This window comes from Haliotis asinina, unplaced genomic scaffold, assembly GCF_037392515.1.
Source record: "Haliotis asinina isolate JCU_RB_2024 unplaced genomic scaffold, JCU_Hal_asi_v2 scaffold_20, whole genome shotgun sequence".
In the NCBI taxonomy this organism is placed as follows: domain Eukaryota; kingdom Metazoa; phylum Mollusca; class Gastropoda; order Lepetellida; family Haliotidae; genus Haliotis; species Haliotis asinina.
In genome coordinates, this window is record NW_027133892.1 from 905,364 (window position 1) to 933,081 (window position 27,718).

At 42.9% G+C, this 27,718-nt stretch overlaps 1 long non-coding RNA gene across 1 annotated transcript in view; it reads left to right on the forward strand.

Moving 5' to 3' along the window:
* Nucleotides 1-551: 551 nt before the first annotated feature.
* Nucleotides 552-27,718, forward strand: part of LOC137269957 (uncharacterized) — a 28,364-nt gene continuing 1,197 nt past the window's right edge. Inside the window, exons 1-2 of the long non-coding RNA XR_010955080.1 lie at nucleotides 552-600; nucleotides 15,790-15,844. This is a non-coding gene — a long non-coding RNA (uncharacterized lncRNA). The remainder of the gene's footprint in view (nucleotides 601-15,789; nucleotides 15,845-27,718) is intronic.

A 27,718-nucleotide genomic window follows, 5' to 3' on the forward strand; every position in this document is an offset into this window, starting at 1 on the left:
TGACTAGTCAATTATACTCGTCGGATGGGTATAAGATCCAGTTCTGACTCTGTACACCTTGATTGCAATCATATTCTCGGGTAGAATGTATGATCATACACTAACTGACACACTACACCAGGGAGGTGTATGTAAAGGTTTGGTATACCACTCAAGCCACCAAGGGCACATGATACAGTCTTCATTAACACACCATAGACATACCATTCAGCTGCCAAATGTAGTTGATCAGTTTCCTTTGTTCTGGTGTATTATGCAACAGGGGATTTATTTGTATGTGTATCTGAACAGTAGACAAGGGGGAGGTAATTTAGAACATTTAATGGAAGAGTATGCTCCCTTTTGTCTGTTACAGCATTGTGAATTGTTTGTGCCCAGCTGAATACAAGATCAGGGAACCTGACTGACAGCATATATCATCATTGCAGGGAAACCATTATTTTAAAGAAGATACATAAAATATTTTCAGTAATAATTAAATAGTTCATTGTAATGAATATGTTTGTATGATTATGAATATGTTTGTTGAAGCCAAGTCTTCCAAGATGCCATATGGTGCAGAGATCTCAGTGTGACTCAGATCAGTGACGGTTTTTCTTTGTAAGTACTTCAAAGGAGTTTTGGTAAGATGTTCTTTTGCACAGGAATTTGCGTGATCTGTCTGTGAGGACAATGACCAGACACAGGTTGGGTGTTTCAGTGGTTGTCCATCTGTGTTCTAACTGACAGGATCGGGTGGTCAGGCTCACTGGATGCCACATGTCATCAGTTCCCAATTGCGCAGATTGATGCTCGTGCTGTTGATCACTGGGTTGACTGGTCTAGACTGAATTATTTACAGACTGTTTCCATATAGCTGGAATATTGTTGAATGTGGCATAAAGCTCAACTCACTCACTCACTGAGGATGTCACAGACACGAGAGGTTTTATCGTAGGGAAATAATTGTACTGACAGCCAGTAAGGTAAAGATGTTGTTTGAGATCTGTAGTGCCATGGTTTGAAACCAAATTTTGTGACAGAGCTAAGAGAGTCTTACATGTACATTCTGACATTAATATTCTTGCAGCCCTTTTGTCAATGTGGCTGACCACAAACACCAGCTGACCAAACAGAATTGTCCTGGATGAATTTCTGCGTTCCAGTTTCAGGGTGTAAGTCAATAAGAAAGGTTAAATGTTTTGATTCCAATCCTCTGACTCAAATACTGCAGGAACAAATCTGAAGTCTCACTGTCACTTCCTTAACGTCAAGCACTTCTGTCTATATTAGTTATGTTAGTTGATACACTTGTTGGCATGACTACTTGCGTACCCTTGTGTAGCCTCCCATTTTTATGGGCTCCAGTCATTCATCAATAGTATTGTTGATCTTGCTCAGTTTGGAACACAGGGTTAGGGTAGCATGCTATGGGTGGGATACCCCTTTAAAGGTGTAAGGGTTAGGGTAGCATGCTATGGGTGGAACACCCCTTTAAAGGTGTAAGGATCAGGGTAGTATGCTATGGGTGGGATACCCCTTTCAGGTGTTAGGGTAGCATGCTTTGGGTGGGATACCCCTTTAAGAGTGTCAGGGTTAGGGTAGTATGCTATGGGTGGAACACCCCTTTAAAGGTGTAAGGGTTAGTGTAGCATGCTTTTAGTGGAACACCCCTTTAAACATCTGGGGGTTAGTGTGGCATGCTATCGGTGGGATACCCCTTGAAGGTGTTAAGGTAGCATGCTATGGGTGTAACACCTCTTTAAACATCTGGGGGTTAGGGTTGCATGCTGTGGATGGCATACCCCTTTCAGGTGTCAGGGTTAGGGTAGTATGCTATGGATGGAACACCCTTTGAAAGGTCTGAAGGATAGGGTAGCATGCTATGGGTGTAACACCTCTTTGAACATCTGGGGTCTAGGGTTGCATGCTGTGGGTGGCATACCCCTTTCAGGTGTCAGGGTTAGGGTAGTATGCTATGGATGGAACACCCTTTGAAAGGTCTGAAGGTTAGGGTGCCATGCTATGGAAAGAACACCCCTTTCAGAGTCTTAGGGTTAGGGCGTCATGGTATGGGTGGGACACCCTTATAGAGTCTTAGGGTTAGGGTCTGATGGTATGTGTAGGGCACCCCTTACAGAGTCTTAGGGTGTCATGGTATGAGTGGAGGGCCCCTTTTAGTCTTAGGGTTAGGGTCTGATGGTATGTGTGGGACACCTTTCAGTGTCTTAGGGTTAGTGCACCATGGTACGGGTGGGGCACCCCCTTGATGCAATAGGGTTAGTGTGCCTTGCTATTGGAGTGACATGCTTTTCACATTCTGTGTGGAGTTAGTCTCCAAGGTATGGTATTAACTCAGTTAGCTGCTGGGTAGATGACCTTTACCTGACAGAATCCCACACCTGGGATAGGCGGGTCCTTACCCGAACTACGGCATACCCCTGTGCTTCGGTCCTGACGATAGGGGATGTGCAAGAGGTACAATGTCAGTAGTGGAGGGCCCTTGGGTCCCTACGTCACAGCCAACACCCTCTTCTTGTTGCCCACTGGTCAACAACCCCTAACCCTGCATACATTTTCACTCCCCCATCCTTATTCCGTACCCCCAATACCATATTTGTAAAGCTATGAGGTGGATTCCAAGAAACTCAACGTTTCTACCTCCTAACCATATATGTCTCGTGGAATACTGCGAACTGCTGCCAAGGTCCCCGGACAAGTGGCTTCATCTTGACAGTACCGTTACTTTCCCTTTACCTACTCTATCAATCATCTCGGCTTGCCCCCACTAAGTTCTGACGACCTACTTTCATGCTTATTTCCTCCGCAGCCGATTACCTACCTCTCTTACATTGTATATGTTTTCTACCTCACAGGCCTTTATTTATTATTTCCCATTCTAAATATACAATTAGAACACCTTGCTAACTTGTTATTAATAATATTATCCCTAGGTCTAAATATTATAACCACAATAATAATTCCTCGGCCATGATTCGCTATTATTATAACAAGATCATAATTCCATGCCTCTGATATTAGGAGCCATGTTGTTGGTGGGGGTTGACATCCCTTTCAATATTGAAGAAGACCTGGGTTTAACTCCCTACATGGATACAATGTGAAGTTCATGTCTAGTGTTCCTGCCATGATATTGCTGGGATACTGCTAAAAGCGAGATAACATTGAAACCTCCCACTCCTGTCCCAGCCGCTGTACATGTGCTGTCCCTTCACAAAGTCCCTCGAGTGTGTCATCTGTCAGAAGTTTCATTTCTGTATTTGCGGGAATAGCCAAAATAAATACATGTTAATAGTTTGCTCTCCAAACAACAGATTTCATTTGACATACAGAATGATCAGGCATTTGGCTTGATTAGTGACTCTGATGACCACACAGACATTAACTGAGTATTGTAGTTCATGGCATGAAATTTGGTGAAGTAGACTGAAGTTATCTTGTCAGATATATTTTTTACGATGATGTTCTAAGTAATCAGGTCCAACCTGTTCTTGTCTGGTGCCACAAGTATATTTATTACCTGAGGTTGCACCATGTGCAGGAAGGTCTTAAGACATTTAACCCAGTCCTGATACACATGTGTATATTCAAGTAGTAAAGATCATGAACATTTTGAATTTTCCATGAGGTGTATGAAAAATGAAAAAAATCAAGTTGTCTGGATGAGGTGTATGAAAAATGAAAAAAATCAAGTTGTCTGGATGAGGTGTATGAAAAATGAAAAAAATCAAGTTGTCTGGATGATATACGCTTAAACGGATGTCTATGGATATCCAGGGTCTCATGGTATATTCAAGTTGTGAGCATACTTTTTGGCGGAAATTAGTTATTTTATGTAAGGTTCAATCACTGTTGAGATTTCCTGTGATCGTGTTATCCACCACAGCAATGAAGTTGTGCCTCATGCTGTTTACAGATTTTCGTCATTTTTCTTGGTTTACATGGAAACTGATTCGTACGTAGTGTGGAAAGGGAGGGATGGGCTTCATGTTCATTCTGCAAAATATGTGAGGTAGACCTCAAAGTGGTTACAGAGTTTGGGCACTTACATATGTCCCGGTTCCTGTGGGAACTCGAAAACCATTTAATATCTTTCAACAGATCTTAGCAGATATGTGAGGCAGATCTTGAAATGGTGCCTTTTACTGTTTACAGAGATATGGCTTTTTATATTTTTCATGACTTCCATGGAAATGATTCAAACATAGTCTAAAAACACATGAAGTAACTGTCATATCATTTGCCCTTTCAGATATGTTGGTCCGAAGGGATATGTCATCTTCTGCTGATGCTTGTTTGTTTTGCAAATATTTTATTGCTTTTTATTGAAACATATAGGTTCAGAGGTGTCAGAGGATTTAAACAGGACATTTTAATGCTTGTGTGTCCCCCGTGGAGGATTTCTTCTGGAAAAGAATTTCCCAGTTTGTCATTATATGGTTTTCATTAACACATTATAGACTACCGTTTAGCAGCCAAATGTTTTTGATCAGTTTCCTTTATATTTTTTGGAAAATTCAACAGGGCATTTATTTGTATCTGAGCAGTAGACAAGGGGGACGTAATTTAACATTTGGTGGGAGAGTAGGCTCCTTTGGGATGGTTATATCTGATACAGCACTGTGAATCATCTGTGCCTAAGACTGGGCCTTAGGCCTGGATAACTGAGTGACAGCATATATAATTATTGCAGGGAAACAAATACGTAAAAAAAAGACATGAATTATTTGCTGTAATAATTAAAAATTTCGTGATTGTAAATATGTTTGTATGACTGTGAATGTTTGTCTTCTTCGATGCAGAGAGCAACTACCTTTGTGGACAAGGTAACACTACAATGCCACTCAGGTCAGTCAAGATGTTTCTTTGTAAATACTTCAAAGGACTGTTGGCAAAAGGGCCCTTTTCACAGGAAATTACTTGATCCCTAACAGTTTGAGTGTTGTGTGGTGGTTCAGCTGTGTTCTGAGCGTGTCTAAGGTGATGACCCCAAAAGGTTGAGTGCTCCAGCGGTTGTTCGGCTTTGTTGTGAGTGTGTCGCAGAGATGTACAGAGATGACAACCATTCTCATTTTGGAGGAGTTACTCTGATTTTCAAATTCAAAATGTACTCTCTGATTTGTCTGTAAAATAATCTGATTTTTTAAAATACGAATATGTTTATAAATTTAGAGCATTTGAAAAAAAATTTAGTAAATAGGTGATTGAATTATTAGTATTATCTGGTTAAATAAGCCCAGAAATTTCATATTTCAGGAGACTAAATGCTATTGTTTGAAATGAAATATAGTGACTATGCTAAGAGACAGCATGGATTCTCTGAAGATTAGTATTATTCTCAGCAATGTGGCTCAAACACCAACTGACCTGGATTGTCCTGGATTAAATATAAATACTCCACTCAAATACTACGGGAACAAATCTGAATCACTTCCTTCAGGATTGTAGGCTTAGAGTGCCATGCTATGGATGGAACACCCCTTTGAAGGTCTGAGTGTTAGGGTGCCATGCTATGGATGGAACACCCCTTTAAAGGTCTGAATGTTAGTGTGCCATGCTATGCATGGAACACCCCTTTAAAGGTCTGAGTGTTAGGGTGCCATGCTATTGATGGAACACCCCTTTAAAGGTCTAAGGTTTAGGGTGTTATGCTATGGTTGGAACACCCCTTTAAAGATCAGAATGTTAGTGTGCCAGGTTATTGGTGTAACACCCCTTTAAAGGTCTGAGGGATAGGGTGCCATACTATGGGTGGAACACCCCTTTAATGTCCTGAGATGTTTGTGCCTTGCTATTGGATGTACACCCCTTCCACATTATTTGTGGAGTTAGGAGCCAAGTATACCTGGGATGTATTCTGGAATGGGGCATAGTTTATCCCCAGCCCAGATAATACGCCTACAGAAAATAAGTAATTAAGAATGCTGCTATGATTTTCTTGTACTTTTCACACAATTGAACACTATTTACAATGTTAAATGGGCTGCTAATAATAATATGTCTGGGTTTTGAAGCTGAAGCTGGCAGGGTTTTTGGCTGGCAGCCAATGCATTAACCGATCAATGGAACTGTAAATGTAAATGTCACAGACTTTCTGTTGACATTACTTCTGCATTTGTAGCCCACACTCCATCTCTTGGAATTCCTGAATTAGTGACGTAGTCATTGACAGTTTGGTCAAGGAAATGTTTTAGTTCGTCATGAATGTTACTGTTCACATGCTGAACAACTTGGTCTCGGATGCCATCAGGTCTTCACAGATGAAGCGGAAGTAAGAGATGCCATTGCCTTTGGTTCTAGATGTTGTCAAGGTGCTGTCAAGTTCTGAAATAAATGTTCTTTGAAAGGATCAGGTCTAATGCAGCAGACAAATTCATTCGAGCATTTTTGCTTAAGGGGTATAGTCTGGGCTGGAGGAGTATACTTTGGCCTGGTCCAGAATATACCCCAGGGTATAAACTGAGCTAGCCTATAGTTTACCTCAGAGTATAATCTGGTAGGGGTTATTCTATTCTGCTACACCTGGGTTTGATTCCATAGAAGGGGACAGTGTCTAAAGTTCATGTCAGGAGTTCCTGCCTTGATATTCCTGGGATATTGCTGAAAGCTGTGTAAAAATAAAACCTCCCACTGTATCTGCTGTTGAACCCCACCACCCTGACCTCTGTCAGCAGGCTTCTGGATAAGGGAGGTTCCATGTTACACATGTGAAGTAAAATGTGCAACAGTTCATGTCAGTGGCCATGCTGGCAATGTAAATATGAAGGCAGCAGCAATAACAGGTTTCTGGATAAGGGAGGTTCCATGTTACACATGTGAAGTAAAATGTGCAAGAGTATACTGTCAGTAGCCATGCTGGCAGCGTAAGTATGAAGGTATCAGGAATAACAGGTTTCTGGATAAGGGAGGTTCCCCTTTAATCATACAACAGTATCCTGTCAGTAGCAGCAGGACTAGCGTATGCTCAATGTCTTCTTTTGATGTATAGCAGATGTTGGTGTCTCCCTTCTGTTGCTTGATGCGACAGAAGTCAGTTAGATAATGGCACTGTGACAAGAATGTTATTCACTAGTGATTTTAAAAGAGAATATAATATGTTGTCATCACATTGAAATGTGTCACTCGGTTTTATGCTGTGCAGTGACATTTGGCCAAAATACTAATTTGACATGGCCTGAAATAGGGTTGGCATGTCCAATATTCCATTTACTGAAAATGTCATCAACACCTGCTATACCTTGTCAGTATTATGACTTACGTGTACCAGTGACCACTATATGGGTCACTGTTGGAAACCAGCCACCCCTTTCTGTACTGTACACTCCCTGTCTTAAAGGGATATGGGAGACACTATTGAGAATGGGACACAGGTCACCCCTGGATTGTACACTGTGAGTCTTAGAAGGAGATAGAGTACAGTGGTCAGTTTTGTACACCAAACACCCCTATACTGTACACTGTCAGCCTTATAGGGAGGTAGAGTACAGTGGTCTGTTATGTACACCAAACACCCCTGTACTGTACACTGTCAGTCTTAGAAGAAGGTAGAGTACAGTAGTCAGTTTTGTACACCAACCACCCCTGTACTGTACACTGTCCGTCTTAAAGGGAGGTAGGGTACACTGGTCAGTGTTGGACACCAGCCACATATATACTGTAAACTGTCACTCTTAAAGGGAGGTAGGGTACACTGGTCAGTGTTGGACATCGGCCACCCCTGTACTGTAGACTGTCAGTGCTAAAGGGATGTAGGCTACAGTGGTCAGTGTTGGACACCAGTGACTTCTCTACTGTACACTGTCCATCTTAAAAGGCAGGTAGGATACACTGGTCAATGTTGGGCAACAACCACCCCTATACTGTACACTGTCAGTCTTAATGGCAGGTAGAGCTGACTAGTTAGTGATCAACACCAGCCTCCCCGGTACTGTACTCAATCTGAGAGGAAGGTACAGAACTGGGGAGGCTGGTGTCCATCACTGACCATTGTACTCTACCTCCCTTTAGCACTGACAAGGTACAGAACTGGGGAGGCTGGTGTCCAGCACTGACCACTGTACTGTACCTCTCTTTAGCACTGACAAGGTACAGAACTGGGGAAACTGGTGTCCATCACTGACCACTGTACTGTACCTCCCTTTAGCACTGACAAGGTACAGAACTGGGGAGGCTGGTGTCCAGCACTGACCACTGTACTGTACCTCCCTTTAGCACTGACAAGGTACAGAACTGGGGAAACTGGTGTCCAGCACTGACCACTGTACTGTACCTCCCTTTAGCACTGACAAGGTACAGAACTGGGGAAACTGGTGTCCATCACTGACCATTGTACTCTACCTCCCTTTAGCACTGACAAGGTACAGAACTGGGGAGGCTGGTGTCCAGCACTGACCACTGTACTGTACCTCCCTTTAGCACTGACAAGGTACAGAACTGGGGAAACTGGTGTCCATCACTGACCATTGTACTCTACCTCCCTTTAGCACTGACAAGGTACAGAACTGGGGAGGCTGGTGTCCAGCACTGACCACTGTACTGTACCTCCCTTTAGCACTGACAAGGTACAGAACCGGGCAGGCTGGTGTCCATCACTGACTACTCAGCTCTACCTGCCATTACGACTGACAGTGTACAGTACCTGCGACTGTACTGGGAAGTCTTAAAGGGAGGTAGAGTACAGTTGTCAGTGTTGGAAACCAGCCACCCCTGTAGAAATTATAGTTGTTTTAAAATTAATCAAAATTCTTTCGAACGTATGAGGTTCCAAAGCACATAAAATATATTAGTATATTAATTATGCTAGGATTTTAAAACAAAAATATAAAGACATACATTGACTACGGTTTCTTTCAATTCTATAATTATTTACCACTGGCAGATGTGTTTATCATGATATTGAAGATGAAAATTTTAATGCGTTATGAAGAGGAGGCACTGCAGAAATCGAAACCCAGCTGTGAATGCTTGAATATCATCCAGGTACCTGTAAATTAAAGATAAACAGTCCCACCCATCCAAGACAGGTAAATTTTGCATGACTGGTGAAATATTTGACCTTCCAGTCCTGTTTTCTGCATCTCTCCTACTCTGCAGTAATCGAAACCCAGCCTAGAATTCTTCGATATCATCCAGGTACTCAATCGAAAAAAAACATCAGAAATTGCTCTGTATCAGTGTCGCTTTAAATAAAAGAAATATGATGTCAGTTTGTACAATTCAGAGATTTCAAATTTCAGCTGATAGCTAAGTTTCATTCTATTTTCACTTGTCAGCCACCTGAAGCGAGGGTAACAGACAAGTATTACACTAACAACCAAGCTTGTATCCCACTAATAACCGCTATATGCTGATGCAGCTTAAACTAACCCACTCACTCATTCATTCACTCCAACATTTACATCACTTTTCAGCTTTTCATCTATGAAAAGAATCACACCACCTGTACTTTTGGTACGTACCACCTGTACTTCCGGTACGTACCACCTGTACTTTTGGTACGTACAACCGGCACTTCCAGTGCTGACAAATTTGTATTTCTGTTGCTGACAAGATTGTACGTCCAATGCAGATAAATTGTACTTCTGGTGTTAACGAAATTTCAGTTCTGGTACTGACAAATTGTACTTGTGGTGCTGACAATATTTGACTTCTGGTGCAACCAAAATAATACTTCAGGTACTGACAAATTCTACTTCTGGTCCAAGCAAATTCTACTTCTGATGTGGACAAAATAATCCTTCTGGTGCTGACAAAGCTGACAGATTTTATTTTCGGTGCTAAGAGATTGTACTGCCGTTTTCTGCATATTCTACTTCTGATAATGACGAATTGTACTTAAGAGATTTATGCTATGGTTGTTGAAAAAGGTGAGCCGAAAAACAGACTTTTTGAGCCGGAAGAACAGTCTCATGCTGATGGGGTTTTTACGTGCTCTTAAAGGAGCACTTTCAAATGGCTGTCAAGGTAACTTTATAGTTTTTATAGGTGTCTGTGTAGATGGTGCCTCAGTTTACCTTGGTTGTGGAAATATTGTAGCTTCACAGCTGAGTCAAGTTATACCACATATCATTAACTTTCATTGTATGGCACACTTGAACTTGCTCTTTTGAAATTATAAAAGAAATGCCAAATGGTGATTGATGTAAGAGACTGCTGACATTGGATTTGGAAAACATCATTTATGTCCCAAAAGTAAAAGCAAGCTGAAACAGATTGGAGATGAGTTGGCAGTTAGGCTTTATTCATCCACACCTGTCATAGGCACAATGGTGTGTCCCACACATTGACGAGTCCTTGAGACTTTTCCTACAGGGTAGAAAGGATGGAAGTTTGGTGACTGATTTCGGACACTTGGAGCTGTGTCTACACATATGGATTAACTTGTTGGAACATGTAAGATCGTGGATATTAAGCTATGTGGTGAAAAAGTCCTCAAGCAGATGCACTCTCTGAAGTTTATTGCCTTCTGCTCTTTTATGGCAGACATATTCAGAGAGATTGCCCTTACGAGTTTGAAGTTGCACAAGTACGATCTCTTCTGCCTACAGCAGTCTCAATGGGTACGTTGCAGCAATATGATAACATGAAAAAGCAGCTGTTTATTGATGAACTGAAGACAGAGGACTAAGAACCAAACTCTGACGTACGGAATTGCAATTACTGGTGATCCAGCCAAAAGCAAGGCTGAACTTGGCAGATGCATTGATCACGCAGTGGATATTTGTGTGCAGGAAAAGAAGTCAAGATTTCAAATTCTTCTCATGTCATATTCTCACTTATACCATATCCTCTTCACCAAGGATCTGTGCAAAACCGACTTTAGGAACATCCTACACCTTGTGAAAATCATGCTTGTGTTGCCTATTAGTTCAACAGAATGTGAATGGTCTTTTTCTGAACAGAAAAGAATAAAGTCTGATGTTCACAGCAGTGTGACTGTCGACAAGTTATCTGATCCAAGCCTTGTTAGTTGTGAGGGCCTAGAACTCACTCAGTTTGATCCAGCTGATTCAAAGAATGGAATAGTGGAAAGAGGAGGCCATTTTTTGTACAAACCCCATCTTGGCCAGAGGACATTAGTTGTGTGCAAGCTTCCAGAACAAAATCCAAGTGCAACTCAGATGCTTTTCAGTCTGAAATGACAGCAAGACTGAAATTGTCACAGTGTTATATGCTGGAAAAAACTCACTCTCACTCACTCACTCAGGGTTATCACCAGCTGAGTGATAAACAATGTGAAACTGAGGCTCTTAAAACAGTCTTGGAGTATTCTATTTAAAGAAAATGATTGCTCTCATAACATGATTTTAATCTTGAGTTCTTTGTTTACACTGAGAGTGTCTGAGATGTGTCCTGTCATGTGTGAATGAGATGAGTAACTTTGATAATTTCCTGAATCTGGTCATGATTTGAATTAATGAGGTTCTTTTGTTTGTTTCTTGGTGACTTTCATTAAACAAGTAGTTTGAAAATAAGCAACCGATTTCGATTTCTGATTAGATAATAGCATTTAAGGCTGAAAACCTGTAAATCTGTTACTTTCACCCTGTACATCTGGTGCTTACAGTTTGTACATCCGACACTTACAGCCTGTACATCTAGTACTGATTTTGTGTAATTCCCTTCCTTATAGCCTGTTCATCTGGTACTGAAAAGTTGTACAGCCTGCAGTGTATCCTGTACTAACAGCCAGTATATCCTGTATTGACAGCCTGCAGTATATCCTGTACTGACAGCTTGCAGTATATCCTGTACTGACAGCCTGCAGTATATCCTGTACTAACAGCCAGTATATATAATACTGACAGTCTGCATGATATCTGGTACTTACACCCTGCAGTATATCCTGTACTGACAACCTGCAGTGTATCGAGTACTAACAGCTAGTATATCCAGTACTGACAGCCTGCAATATATCCAGTACTGACAGCCTGCAGTATATCAAGTACTAACAACCAGTATATATAATACTGACAGTCTGCATGATATCTGGTACTTACACCCTGCAGTATATCCTGTACTGACAACCTGCAGTGTATCGAGTACTAACAGCTAGTATATCCAGTACTGACAGCCTGCAATATATCCAGTACTGACAGCCTGCAGTATATCAAGTACTAACAACCAGTATATATAATACTGACAGTCTGCATGATATCTGGTACTTACACCCTGCAGTATATCCTGTACTGACAACCTGCAGTGTATCGAGTACTAACAGCTAGTATATCCAGTACTGACAGCCTGCAATATATCCAGTACTGACAGCCTGCAGTATATCAAGTACTAACAGCTAGTGTATCCAGTACTGACACCTGCAGTACATTCAGTACTGACAGCCATCAGTATATCCAATACTGACAGCCTGCAGTATATCTGGTACTTACAGCCTGCAGTATATCCAGTACTTACAGCCTGCAGTATGTCCTGTACTGACAGCCTGCAGTACATCAAGTACTAACAGCTAGTGTATCCAGTACTGACACCTGCAGTATATTCAGTACTGACAGCCATCAGTATATCCAATACTGACAGCCTGCAGTATATCTGGTACCGACAGCCATCAGTATATCCAATACTGACAGCCTGCAGTATATCCAGTACTTACAGCCTGCAGTATGTCCTGTACTGACAGCCTGCTGTATATCAAGTACTAACAGCTAGTGTATCCAGTACTGACAGCCATCAGTATATCCAATACTGACAGCCTGCAGTATGTCCAGTACTGACATCCTGCAGTATATCCAGTACTGACAGACTGCACCTCTGGCAGTATCACTCTGTACAGCCTGTACTGGACAAAGTCTACTTCCGGCTCTGAGAAGTTCTACTTCCAGTCCTAACAATTGCTATTTCCTGTGCTGCCAAATTCTACTGTCAGTTCTGACAAATTCTACTTCCAGTTTTGATGAATTCAACTTCCAGTTCAGACATTCTCCTTCCGATAATGACGAATTGTACTTCTGGTTCTGACAAATTCTACTTCTGGTATCAACGAAATCTACTTCCAGTATTGACGAATTTTACATCCAATTCTGACAAAGTCTACTTCCGGTTCAGACATTCTACTTCCGGTATTTAAAAATTCAACTTCTGGTTCTGACGAATTCTACTTCTGGTTCCGACGAATTCTACTTCCAGTTCTGACGAATTCAGTAGCACAGGCCTGTAGATCTTCTAATGACAGTACATGTTGTACTTGAAGCCTGTACATCCTGTACACCGCTTGATGTATGCTGTGGATGTACAGACTCCCTATTCCAGAGAAGTTTGAAAGTATCATTTTCCAGGACACCCTGGATATGTTCAGGGTTGTACCATGGATGGACCTCGGGGTCAAAGCCACAGGCATGGCAGAGATGGTAGTAAAAGCAGTGAGCCATGACATCATGTCTTTTAAGATGTGCTGTTTGTGCCAAGGAATAAATGAAAGCACTTCACAGTATGTTGCCAAGATCCACCCAGATGGCTGATCCACCAAGTCCACCCAGATGAGATATCATTACAGATGACAGATCCAACCAGCTGTCCACCGAAAGGACCCTAATCATCCAAATCAAAATCCAGTCAGATGACAAATCCACCCAGATGACCAGATCCACTCACATGACCAGAACCAGATAGCAAGGACCATGAAGATAGTAGTACTGAGACAGATGATGTAATAGATGTGGTATTCTTCAGATTATAAGCTGATTTCCACTTTATCCTTTACTAGATTAGAACAAACATATATGTTTGTTTAGAATGCCTTCAGCAATACTCTGTGATTGCAGTCTATAAATAGTAGGGTCTGCACCAGATATTCCAGTGATCGACAGTATGAGCATTGATTCACACATCTGAGATTCAGTGACATGGTTCCTCACTTCACAATCCATTTAGTGTAACAACAATAGGTTGCTAGGAGATCTCTCTTTTAGCATAGAAGTAAGTTGCATTATGGCTTTGATATGTCCATTATTTGGTAGACCATTGCTGCTACTTCCCCATGTTTGATTGAATGGTGTGTTATTTAGATTACTACTTAATTCTGTCATGGAAGGTTGATTGAGTGTAGCTCAGGTAAATGTTCTGATGAGTGAGACATCCACCTCAAAATAGTCTGTGTCTGTGATTCTGGGTCAGAACTGGACTCCATTTAGCTATATTTTAGGAATCTGCTAGTCGGGCTTTTTGACAGAATGGTAACATGTCATTCCTGCCTGCAAGGCTCATGATATCGGTCACTGTGTTGTCTGATCAAGACTAGAGTGAGTGAGTTAAGTTTTACGTTAAGTTTTACGCCACTTTTAGCAATATTTCAGCAACATCACGGCGGAGGACACCGGAAAATGGGCTTCACACATTGTGCCCATTTGGGGAATCAAACCCGGGTCTTCGGCGATCAAGACTAGAAGGAATTCCAAACTGCTAAATATACAGAAACATTGTACATCTTCAAGTTGGTTTATCTCGTGACATTTGGTCAAAATTAACTTAGAGATGCAATTTAGGGTTAGTTTCTTCGTAGGTGTGTGAGATTTTAAGTGCACAGCCTGCACTTTACTTAAATATTCTAGATGCCTGGTGTGCTTTCAGAAAAGTTTATCTTGTAGTAATGATTATTGAACATGATGTCTGGATGATGTTTGATAGACCCATGGTTCCACAGGGCTTGTAAATTCCACTCATCTGCTGGTATCGACGAGTAAAATTTGCTGCGGGCAAGTGAAAAACAGAATTTGCTCTTCCTAGAGAACGAGTTCGCTTTCTGACCTGAATATTTTTCAAAACAAAAAGCTGAAGTTTCAACATAATCATTGCCGATAGGCAGTATTTTCAGTTTCCCTGCTGCAAAGTTTAAATCTAGATGTGCGTTTGATATCATGCAAGCTGGTTCTTTGTAACCCAAAGGCTGGAATATCAGGATTGGCTGCTATACAAAAACTGACCAATGAGAAAAGTCATCACAATATGAATGTTAATGCTGTAGAATCAGAATAAACTTTACTATAGAGAATTCCCTGTTTGTGATTACCGATCATTAATGGTCATCACTTTTCCTTTTCTGTGATATCTTTTGTTATTATACAAAGGTAATGTCCAGCTTAGATGAAATACTTGATATTTTATCACATACACTAAACTGAAAGTTACATTAAACAGTCAAGGTAGAAACTTTGATTTAACAATTCTGACATTTAGTAAATGCATTGATATTTTCAACGAAGTAAGTTCACTAATTCATACCTTCTTGGGTTTACAGTTTCCATGGTGATTTAATTTAATTTAGTAAGTTTCTTGCAGAGGGGAAATAGGAAATTATGTTCGCTTAACAAGCTGATGAAAGTCAAAAGAAATGACACTGAAAAACGAAAGACATCTGTTCAAACAGCAGACTGAGTTTGTCATTATGATTGCTGAGCAGAGCCCTTGATGTGTTTCCCTCTGTCATACAGACCCTGAAGCAAAGATATATACCCAAGAAAGTCCATGCAAGTCTAGAAAAAGTGGCCACTCTAGATTCCCCTAGCTTCATCTGAAAATGAAGGAAATCTCAGGACTCCATTTCATTGTGTTATATTTTTTTCAGTCATATTAGACACTAGTTGTTAGTCTGTGTTTCCCTTAATTTTACCATTTTTCTTTTTCTTTGAAGTGCAGTGATCTTAAACAGTGAGCGAATTCAATTTTGTCAAAGTCTGACTTTGTGCCTGTGTAGAAGAAAAAGTAAGTAATGTTTGTTGTATTTTATTCCAAGCAGACATTTTCAAATAAAACAATATAAACTTACATTAATTTTTTCAGTTCCAGCAGCTGATGGAGATTCATTCTGAGTACAGGATCAAGGTTACAAGTGCAGGTTTGTATAAGATTTTTGTGGGGTTTTTTTGCATCCAGTTCCAATTAAGGAAACAAAACATGGTTTTCATGTAGTTTACTATCAGTATTGAGTATTCTCATTGATTTCTTAATGGATCTGGCTTTGTCTACTTGTTTGGTCCTTCTGTTGATAAGTTGTGTAGATGCTTGTTATATATTCATTCATTCAGTAACCTTGTCTCCAAGTTGTGTTACTTGGTTTGGTCACATGTTAAACGTTTTGTTCTGTATGATGGTGTGGTTGTGCATTGTGTGATGGTTCTTCATAGTGAAGGTTAGATTTAAGGAATCTTGGGGTTGGTTCTTGGAGCTTCGGATTAGTAGGTATTCTCTGGAAGTGGCTCAGATTGTAAACTGTATTTTCTATGCAGGCCTTGGCTAGATGTACCTCAATCCAGGCCTGTGCTGTGTATTAGATGACATTTGGGGTCCATTCAGCAATATTCAAGCTGTAAGACGGCAATATATGTTTACTGGTATTTGCACTAGATAATCCAGTGATTGCTGTCATGAACATAGACTCCAGGTTTGGATTTAACAATATTCAAGCTGTATGACAGCAATGTGTGACCACAGGAATGTGCATTAGATGATGCAGTGATTGATGTTATGAACATAGATCTCCAGATTTGGATACAGAGACAAGCATTTGACAGTATTTCATAGTCAGACAATAGGACATTTTGTCAAATCACCTTTGGTGTAGTGGTCTGTGTCATGTCAGGGAGAGATTTAACGGTCAAAGAGGGTTGTGTATGTTCAGATTTAAGGTATGCTTGGGAAAACATGGTCAGATAGATCAGTTTAGAGGCTGGATACACACTGGCATGTGTATAGTCAGTTAACATGGTCTCTGAAGGGGTTGTGCATAGCTTCAGATCAAAGGTACTTGTTGGAAATGGACACGTGGACAACTACACTGTTAATGCAGAGTGTTGGCTACACTGTTAATGCAGAGTGTTGGGGCATGAACACACAATGACGTATCACCAGAGCTTGTGAAGTTGTACTGAGGAATGGACAGAAGGTGGAGGTTATCTGAACGTAGCGAACGTTGGGACTGGTGGTGACTGAGTAGACAGGATAGGTATGATGGAGCCAGTCTATGGTAGCACTTGTAGGTCAGGCACAAGACTTTGAATTTCGGTCTGGCTTCTATAGGAAGCCAGTGTAGTGATTGAAGACCTGGAGTAATTGGTAAAAATTAGGACACTCTTGACACCATCTGTGCTGCAGTGTTCTGTACTTTCTGGAGCCTTTGTAATAATGATTGATTAATTCCAAAGAGAAGGCTATTGGCATAGTCTAGTTGTGAAAGAACAAGGGATTGGATTAATGTTTTTGTGACTTCAGTGGTGAGAAGATTCCGAATCTGGCCAGTGCATATTAAGTGAAAGTAGCATGACCTGCAGAGACTGTCTACCTGCTTCTCCATGGTATGTGAGTCTAGATAGACACCAAAACTCTTAACTTTGTCCGAGAAATGGATTTCAGCTTGTCCAATGATAGCATAAGCCTCATCCACTGATTGAAGTTGACACTTAGACCCAATCAGTATAGCCTCGGTCTTGTCGTTAAGTTTGAGTTTCCTGCTGGTCATCCAAGCCTTTATATCCAAAGAGCAGTCCCCTCTATCTTCATATCAACCGTGGTGTTCATTAGTTGCCTATGATTAACAGTATCGAAAACCAGGGACAGGTCAAGAAGAATCAAAGTTGACATGTATCCTCTGTCTACTTGAGACTGAAACTCATTCTCGACTCGCAGCGGAGCTGTCTCTGTGCTATGACGTGCGCGGTAGGCCGACTGAAAGTCATGTAGTAGACTATTGTCAGATAGATGTGATTTTAGTCTTATGTTGGCAGCTTTTTCAATAATTTTGGAAAAGAAGGAAAGGTTTGAAACTGGCCGATAATTTTTCTGATTATCTGAATCTAGGGTAGGTTTCTTCAGGAGTGGTCGGATGACTGCCTTCTCCAAGATATCAGGAAAAGTGCCTTGTTGTAAGCATAAGTTCACAATGATTGATAAGATTGGTAACAAAAGGTCCAAGTGTTCAAACAAAAGAGTTTGGATTGGATCCTCAGAGCATGTGGTTCTAAGGGTGTATTAAGGGTGTTGTGTCACTCTGGTATAGGTGAGATGTAGTATTTTGTGGTTATGGTTTGTATAGCTTCAGGTTTAGGTGTTGCTCCTGAAATGATCCAGTACACAAGAACAGGTATGTCACAGAGGTGTGTATTGCTGGGTGTGTACAGGGTGTCTTCAGGGTGGTTTGTATAGCTTCAGGTTTAGGTGTTGCTCTTGAAAGGGTCCAGTACCACAGAGCAGATATGTCAAAGATAGAGGTGTGTACTGCTGGGTGTCAATAGGATGTCTTCGGGGTGGTTTGTATAGCTTCAGGTTTAGGTGATGCTCGTCAAATGGTCCAGTACACAAGAACAGATATCCAGACTGAGATTCACTCAGGTGACAACTCTACTTCCAGGATGACAGATCCCCTCCCCACAGGATGACAGATCCCCTCCCCCTTCCAGTAACAATACAGATTCACTCAGGTGATATACCTACCCTCAAGGTGAGAGATCCCCCTTCCAGTAACAGTACATATTCACTCAGGTGATATATCTGCCCTCAAGGTGAGAGATCCCCCTTCAGGTGACTGTACAGATTCACTCTGGTGATATACCTACCTTCAAGGTGAGAGATCCCCCTGCGGGTGACTGTACAGATTCACTCAGGTGATATATCCACCTTCAAGGTGAGAGATCCCCCTTCCAGTAACAGTACAGATTCACTCAGGTGATAAACCTACCTTCAAGGTGCGAGATCCCCCTTCAGGTGACTGTACAGATTCACTCAGGTGATATACCTACCTTCAAGGTGAGAGATCCCCCTTCGGTTGACTGTACAGATTCACTCAGGTGATATACCTACCTTCAAGGTGCGAGATCCCCCTTCCAGTAACAGTACAGATTCACTCGGGTGATATACCTACCTTCAAGGTGCAAGATCCCCCTTCGGGTGACTGTACGGATTCACTTGGGTGATTAATCTGCCTTCAAGGTGAGAGATCATCTTCAAGTGATACATCTACCCCCAAGATGACACACCCTCATCCCCAGTGACAGTGCACATTCATTCAGGTGATACATTTACCCTGAAGATGACAGACCCTCATCCCCCTTCCAGTGGCATTGCTTCTTCCTTCAGGTGATAAATCTACCTTGAAGATGACGTATCCTCATCCCCCTTCCAGTGACACTGCACATTTTTCAGGTGATACATCTACCCCACAAGATGACGGACCCTCATCCCCATTCAAGTGGCAGTGCATACGTTCAGGTGATACATCTACCCCCAAGATGGGAGATACCCCTCCACATTCCAGAGACAGTGCATACGTTCAGGTGATACATGTTCCCCCAAGATGGGAGATACCCCTCCCCATTCCAGTGACAGTGCACATTCATTCATTCAGCGGATACATGTACCCCCAAGATGGGAGATACCCCTCCCCATTCCAGTGACAGTGCACATTCATTCATTCAGGTGATACATGTACCCCCAAGATGGGAGATACTCCTCCCCATTCCAGTGGCAGTGCATACATTCAGGTGATACATGTACCCCCAAGATGGGAGATACCCCTCCCCATTCCAGAGACAGTGCACATTCATTCAGGTGATACATGTACCCCCAAGATGGGAGATACTCCTCCCCATTCCAGTGGCAGTGCACATTCCTTCAGGTGTCATCTGCCCCAGGTATACATGTAGATTAACCCAGGTATTAAGTGTGTCTTCTCCCTCTCCCCCTTCTCCCCCTACCTCCCTCCCAGCTGACAGATAAGCCCCAGGTATACATGTCGATAATACCAAAAAAAAAGATGCAAGGGGTGTTGCATGGTTTAACTCTCTTTATTTTGGTACTTTTGTACAAAATTGAAATTGATGCATTAAATAAAATCAATTCATAAGCAGGAATACATACAAGGATATTATATCTATATCTTCTTTGAATAAAATGACATGGCCACATTTTCAGTTTGTATTAATCTGGGTTGTTGTTAGTGTTGTGGGTGCTGTTGGTAGGGCTGGGGTGTGTAGGACAAATTGAAATTGAGTACCTGCATGGTTTGTAGTGTTGTGAGAACAAGAAGATAACCGTAAGCGTGTCAAATTTAGATGCGACAAATGCATCCCAGAATTCCCCATACATTTTAGAATCAAATTATAAATGGTCTCTATCACCAATACCAACCGTGTAAATACAATGAAACTAACGATTCTGTATGTAAAGATAAACGTTGTGCTTGAGAAATTGCGCTCATTTGATATGTAACCAAAGAAAACTTCTGTTATTACACTATATAGCATTTCTGAAAATTTCCAACATCCAGCTGTGTATTCATTCCTTGTAACAAGTCGGTACCTTTTAGAATAGGCATGGCAAGAGTGTCGCTATGTGATCTGAGTTAAGTTGACTTAATGTTAAACAGCAGAATTATGCCCCTTATCTTTATACATGTATAACTTGTCTGTTGTTATTTGACATCACAGAAGAACTTGACAATTACTGTGAGTCATTTTTAATCTTGAGCGCACAAACCCATTTCATGTATGCTTATGTCGTTCAGATGGCAGGCTGTATTTTCATCGCTAAGGCTAAGTGCATTTATTGTTGCACGATGAAAAACCGAGAAATTGACTGTTTTTAGTCACATAACAAAATTTTGTCTGCATCTCAAACTACCGGGGTAGTTACAGTTATTTTTGTATCAACAGGCAGGAAATTTAATATTCTACATTTCTGTGTAATTTCATAGTTGTATGCAGATCCAGGACCAATTCTCGCACAACAGTCACTTTTCAAATCTAATGAAAGTGTGCGCCTGAAAAAACCTCAGCATCCAGGGAGTCAATCCAGGTGACATATCCTCCCCGGAGATTGCAGATACTCCCTTACCCCAAAATGACATATTTCCTTGAAGTGACCATGTTGTATCTTGAGGTCACCTTTTTATTTAGGATTTTCCCAATTTGACATGATATTGTTTCATTAACACACCATAGACATACCGTTTAGCTGCCAAATGTCGTTGATCAGTTTTCTTTATTGTGGTGCATTATGCAAAGGGGTTGTATGTGATCAGTAGACAAGGGGGAGATAATTTAGAACATTTGGTGAAAGAGTAAGCTCCCTTGGTGTGCTTTTTGTCAGGTTCAATATAGTGAAACTTCAATGCCCAGTGGCCTGCAATGACAGAAATTGAGGGACAGCATACTTGATCACTGTATGGAAGCCATTTTATAAAAATTACACCAAATATTTTTGTGAAATATTTAAATTGTTCCTGATTATTAATATGTTTGTTGAAGAAAATCTTACAAGATGTCGTATGGTGTAGAGAGAGCTACCTTTGGTAGATGAGGTAGCACTACAGTGTCACTCAGTTCAGTCAAGATATTTAACACCTATGTCAGTACATTAAAGTGGATCCTTTACTCAGGAATTTTCTGTATCTGTATGTCGGCATGTCGTGAGGATAATAACCCTGCAACAAGTGGAGCGTTTCCAGTGGTTGTCCACCTGTGTTCTGAGTGTGCCTCAGATGAGAAGTGTGATCCTTGAGTAGTAATTGTACCAAACGCCAGTCAGATACAGATGCTGTTTAAGATGAGGGATGTCAAAAAACCAAATTTAGTCACTGAGCTAAGAAAGTCTTTCGTGGACTCTCTGAACATTAATATTAATTCAGCAGGTCTGTCAGTGTTGCTCAACCACAAACTGACCAAGCAAAATTGCCTTGTATTCATTTGCAACATTTAGATTTAGTTTATAAGTCAGGGTTCTTTGTTATAGCTTACATATTATTTATGTCTCCAAGCTAAGACTGTATTATTGGGTTAAATAAACACCTCTGTCAAGCTTTCTCTGACTGGAAGGGAGATAATCCAGTTCCTGCATCAATTTGGTGGCGATGAAAGGGACAGGTGAAAGGGGGAAATATGGAGATAACATGACTCTTGCTTGAGCTGTAGGGAATGGGGAAGTATGGAGTTAACATGACTCTTGCTTGAGCTGTAGGGAGTATTGAACTCATATCGCAGGAATGAGATGGAGTTCACTGACATCTGAGTTCTTGTTGCTCAAACATTGTCTGACCAAGGAGAACCGTCTTGGAATTATTTTACATCAGTCCAGGTGGAGGTTTAAGTCAGGGTCTTTGTCATAGCCTGAATATTATGGGTTAAATATTTTGGCTGAAGTACTCTCAAATACTATGGGTAACTAATCTGATGGCGTGCAGTGACTTCCTCCATTCCAAGCATTGCTTCTAGGTCAGTATTGGTTTGAAATTGAATTGAAACTGGTTGGCATGACATGACATGACATGACGTTACATGACATGACATGACATGACATGACGTAACGTAACATGACGTTACATGGCAGTCGGCTACTCCTTGCATTCTCTCCTGTGTTTCTCAATACAAGGTTGGAGCTTTGTCATCTGCATACGGTTCAGTCATATCATCAATATTGTTTATCTTCCTCAGGCTGGAACACGTTAGGGTTCTAGGCTATGGTTGGGTTACCCCTTTAAAGGTCTGAGAGTTAGTGTGCCATGTTCTGGGGGAGCACCCCTTTTAGGTCCTACAGTTAGGGCGCCATGGTGCAGGCGGGGCACCCCTTTAAAGGTCTGTCTGAGGGTAAGGATGCCATGCTGTGGGTTGGCAGTCCTTTAAAGGTTGGATAGTTAGATTGCCGTGCTAAGGGTGGTGCACCCCTTTAAGGTCTTACAGTTAGGGTGCCCTGCTCTTAGTGGGGCACCCCTTTATAGGTCGGAGGGTTATGGGGCCATTCTGTGGGTGGTGCACCCCTCTAAGGTCCGAGAGTAAGGGTGTACCTGAGGGTAAGGATGCTGTGAGTTGGCAGTCTTTTAAAGGTAAGAGATTTACGACACCCAGCTCTGGGTGGGACACCCCTTTCAGAGTCTTAGGCTTAGGTTGCCATGCTATGGGTGGGACACCCCTTTCAGAATCCTATGATTACGGTAGCATGGTATGGGTGAGACTCAGAATCTTAGGGTTAAGGTGCCATGCTATGGGTGGGACACCCCTTTCAGATCCAAGGGTTAGGGTGCGATGTTATGGGTAGGACACCCCTTTCAGAGTCTTAGGGTTAGGTTGCCATGGTATGGGTAGGACACCCCTTTCAGAGTCTTAGGGTTAGGTTGCCATGGTATGGGTGGGACACCCCTTTCAGATCCAAGGGTTAGGGTGCGATGTTATGGGTAGGACACCCCTTTCAGAGTCTTAGGGTTAGGTTGCCATGGTATGGGTAGGACACTCTTTTCAGAGTCTTAGGCTTAGGTTGCCATGCTATGGGTGGGACACCCCTTTCAGAATCTTAGGGTTAAGGTGCCATGGTATGGGTTGGACACCCCTTTCAGAGTCTTAGGTTTAGGGTGTTATGTTAAGGGTGGAACACCCCTTTCAGAATCCTATGATTACGGTAGCATGGTATGGGTGAGACTCAGAATCTTAGGGTTAAGGTGCCATGGTATGGGTGGGACACCCCTTTCAGATCCAAGGGTTAGGGTGCGATGTTATGGGTAGGACACCCCTTTCAGAGTCTTAGGTTTAGGTTGCCATGCTATGGGTGGGACACCCCTTTCAGAATCTAAGGGTTAAGGTGCCATGGTATGGGTTGGACACCCCTTTCAGAGTCTTAGGTTTAGGGTGTTATGTTAAGGGTGGAACACCCCTTTCAGAGTCTTAGGTTTAGGGTGATATGTTATGGGTGGAACACCCCTTTCAGAGTCTTAGGGTTAGGTTGCAATGGTATGGGTAGGACACCCCTTTGGGAGTCTTAGGGTTAGGGTGCCCTGGTATGGGTGGGACACCCCTTTGGGAGTCTTAGGGTTAGGGTGCCATGGTATGGGTGGGACACCCCTTTCAGAGTCTTAGGTTTAGGGTGTTATGTTTTGGGTGGAACACCCCTTTCAGAGTCTTAGGTTTAGGGTGATATGTTATGGGTGGAACACCCCTTTCAGAGTCTTAGGGTTAGGGTGCCATGGTATGGGTGGGACACCCCTTTCAGAGTCTTAGGTTTAGGGTGATATGTTATGGGTGGAACACCCCTTTCAGAGTCTTAGGGTTAGGGTGCCATGGTATGGGTGGGACACCCCTTTGGGAGTCTTAGGGTTAGGGTGCCATGGTATGGGTGGGACACCCCTTTCAGAGTCTTAGGTTTAGGGTGTTATGTTATGGGTGGAACACCCCTTTCAGAGTCTTAGGGTTAGGGTGCCATGGTATGGGTGGGACACCCCTTTCAGAGTCTTAGGGTTAGGGTGCTATGTTATGGGTGGGACACCCCTTTGGGAGTCTTAGGGTTAGGGTGCCATGGTATGGGTGGAACACCCCTTTCAGAGTCTTAGGGTTAGGGTGCCATGGTATGGGTGGGACACCCCTTTCAGAGTCTTAGGTTTAGGGTGATATGTTATGGGTGGAACACCCCTTTCAGAATCTTAGGTTTAGGGTGCCATGTTATGGGTGGAACACCCCTTTCAGAGTCTTAGGGTTAGGGTGCCATGGTATGGGTGGGACACCCCTTTCAGAGTCTTAGGGTTAGGGTGCCATGGTATGGGTGGAACACCCCTTTCAGAGTCTTAGGTTTAGGGTGATATGTTATGGGTGGGACACCCCTTTCAGAGTCATAGGGTTAGGTTGCCATGGTATGGGTGGGACACCCCTTTCAGAATCTTAGGTTTAGGGTGCCATGGTATGGGTGGGACACCCCTTTCAGAGTCTTAGGGTTAGGGTGCCATGGTATGGGTGGGACACCCCTTTCAGAATCTTAGGTTTAGGGTGATATGTTATGGGTGGAACACCCCTTTCAGAATCTTAGGGTTAGGGTGCCATGGTATGGGTGGAACACCCCTTTCAGAATCTTAGGTTTAGGGTGCCATGGTATGGGTGGGACACCCCTTTCAGAATCTTAGGGTTAGGGTGCTATGTTATGGGTGGAACACCCCTTTCAGAGTCTTAGGATTAGGGTGCCCTGGTATGGGTGGAACACCCCTTTCAGAATCTTAGGTTTAGGGTGCCATGGTATGGGTGGGACACCCCTTTCAGAGTCTTAGGGTTAGGGTGCCATGGTATGGGTGGGACACCCCTTTCAGAATCTTAGGTTTAGGGTGATATGTTATGGGTGGAACACCCCTTTCAGAGTCTTAGGTTTAGGGTGCCATGGTATGGGTGGGACACCCCTTTCAGAGTCTTAGGGTTAGGGTGCCATGGTATGGGTGGGACACCCCTTTCAGAATCTTAGGTTTAGGGTGATATGTTATGGGTGGGACACCCCTTTCAGAGTCTTAGGGTTAGGGTGCCATGTTATGGGTGGAACACCCCTTTCAGAGTCTTAGGGTTAGGGTGCCATGCTATGGGTGGGACACCCCTTTCAGAGTCTTAGGTTTAGGGTGATATGTTATGGGTGGAACACCCCTTTCAGAGTCTTAGGTTTAGGTTGCCATGGTATGGGTAGGACACCCCTTTCAGAGTCTTAGGGTTAGGGTGCCATGGTATGGGTGGGACACCCCTTTCAGAGTCTTAGGTTTAGGGTGATATGTTATGGGTGGAACACCCCTTTCAGAGTCTTAGGGTTAGGGTGCCATGCTATGGGTGGGACACCCCTTTCAGAGTCTTAGGGTTAGGGTGCTATGTTATGGGTGGAACACCCCTTTCAGAGTCTTAGGGTTAGGGTGCCATGGTATCGGTGGGACACCCCTTTCAGAGTCTTAGGGTTAGGGTGCTATGCTATGGGTGGGACACCCCTTTCAGAGTCTTAGGGTTAGGGTGATATGTTATGGGTGGAACACCCCTTTGGGAGTCTTAGGGTTAGGGTGCCATGGTATGGGTGGGACACCCCTTTCAGAGTCTTAGGTTTAGGGTGTTATGTTATGGGTGGAACACCCCTTTCAGAGTCTTAGGGTTAGGGTGCCATGTTATGGGTGGAACACCCCTTTCAGAATCTTAGGTTTAGGGTGCCATGGTATGGGTGGGACACCCCTTTCAGAGTCTTAGGGTTAGGGTGCCATGTTATGGGTGGAACACCCCTTTCAGAATCTTAGGTTTAGGGTGCCATGGTATGGGTGGGACACCCCTTTCAGAGTCTTAGGGTTAGGGTGCCATGGTATGGGTGGGACACCCCTTTCAGAATCTTAGGTTTAGGGTGATATGTTATGGGTGGAACACCCCTTTCAGAGTCTTAGGGTTATGGTGCCATGGTATGGGTGGAACACCCCTTTCAGAATCTTAGGGTTAGGGTGCTATGTTATGGGTGGAACACCCCTTTCAGAGTCTTAGGATTAGGGTGCCCTGGTATGGGTGGAACACCCCTTTCAGAGTCTTAGGGTTAGGGTGCCATGGTATGGGTGGGACACCCCTTTCAGAATCTTAGGTTTAGGGTGATATGTTATGGGTGGAACACCCCTTTCAGAGTCTTAGGGTTAGGGTGATATGTTATGGGTGGAACACCCCTTTCAGAATCTTAGGTTTAGGGTGCCATGGTATGGGTGGGACACCCCTTTCAGAGTCTTAGGGTTAGGGTGCCATGGTATGGGTGGGACACCCCTTTCAGAATCTTAGGTTTAGGGTGCCATGGTATGGGTGGAACACCCCTTTCAGAGTCTTAGGGTTAGGGTGCCATGGTATGGGTGGAACACCCCTTTCAGAATCTTAGGGTTAGGGTGCTATGTTATGGGTGGAACACCCCTTTCAGAGTCTTAGGATTAGGGTGCCCTGGTATGGGTGGAACACCCCTTTCAGAGTCTTAGGGTTAGGGTGCCATGGTATGGGTGGGACACCCCTTTCAGAATCTTAGGTTTAGGGTGATATGTTATGGGTGGAACACCCCTTTCAGAGTCTTAGGGTTAGGGTGCCATGGTATGGGTGGGACACCCCTTTGGGAGTCTTAGGGTTAGGGTGCCATGGTATGGGTGGGACACCCCTTTCAGAGTCTTAGGATTAGGGTGCCATGGTATGGGTGGGACACCCCTTTCAGAGTCTTAGGTTTAGGGTGCTATGTTATGGGTAGGACACCCCTTTCAGAGTCTTAGGTTTAGGGTGCCATGGTATGGGTGGGACACCCCTTTCAGAGTCTTAGGGTTAGGGTGCTATGTTATGGGTGGAACACCCCTTTCAGAGTCTTAGGTTTAGGGTGATATGTTATGGGTAGGACACCCCTTTCAGAGTCTTAGGTTTAGGGTGCCATGGTATGGGTGGGACACCCCTTTCAGAGTCTTAGGGTTAGGGTGCCCTGGTATGGGTGGGACACCCCTTTCAGAGTCTTAGGTTTAGGGTGTTATGTTAAGGGTGGAACATCCCTTTCAAAGTCTTAGGGTTAGGGTGCCATGGTATGGGTGGTACACCCCTTTCAGAGTCTTAGGGTTAGGGTGCCATGGTATGGGTGGGACACCCCTTTCAGAGTCTTAATGTTATAGTCCTATGGTGCGTTTGGGATACCTCATTCAGAATGTTAGGTTTATGGTACTATGTTAAGGGTGGAAATTTGATAAAAATAGAAAGAGTGTGTTGGCCCTACATCTTGGCTAATTTCCATTAAACAAAAAATGGGACAACTAACAAGTTGCTGCTGATCGAGATGAAAAGTAGAACTTCTGAATGATATTTTCTGAAAGAAAAATACATTTACTTACTGGCATTGAAAGAACTGTCAGCCATGAGGACAGGCAGAAAACAAAAAACATTTGGTCCCAGTGGTTTTCAGCAGCAGCAGAGATAAGTGTCACATTAACAGCTCTGAAACATAAGTAACCGCATAAATA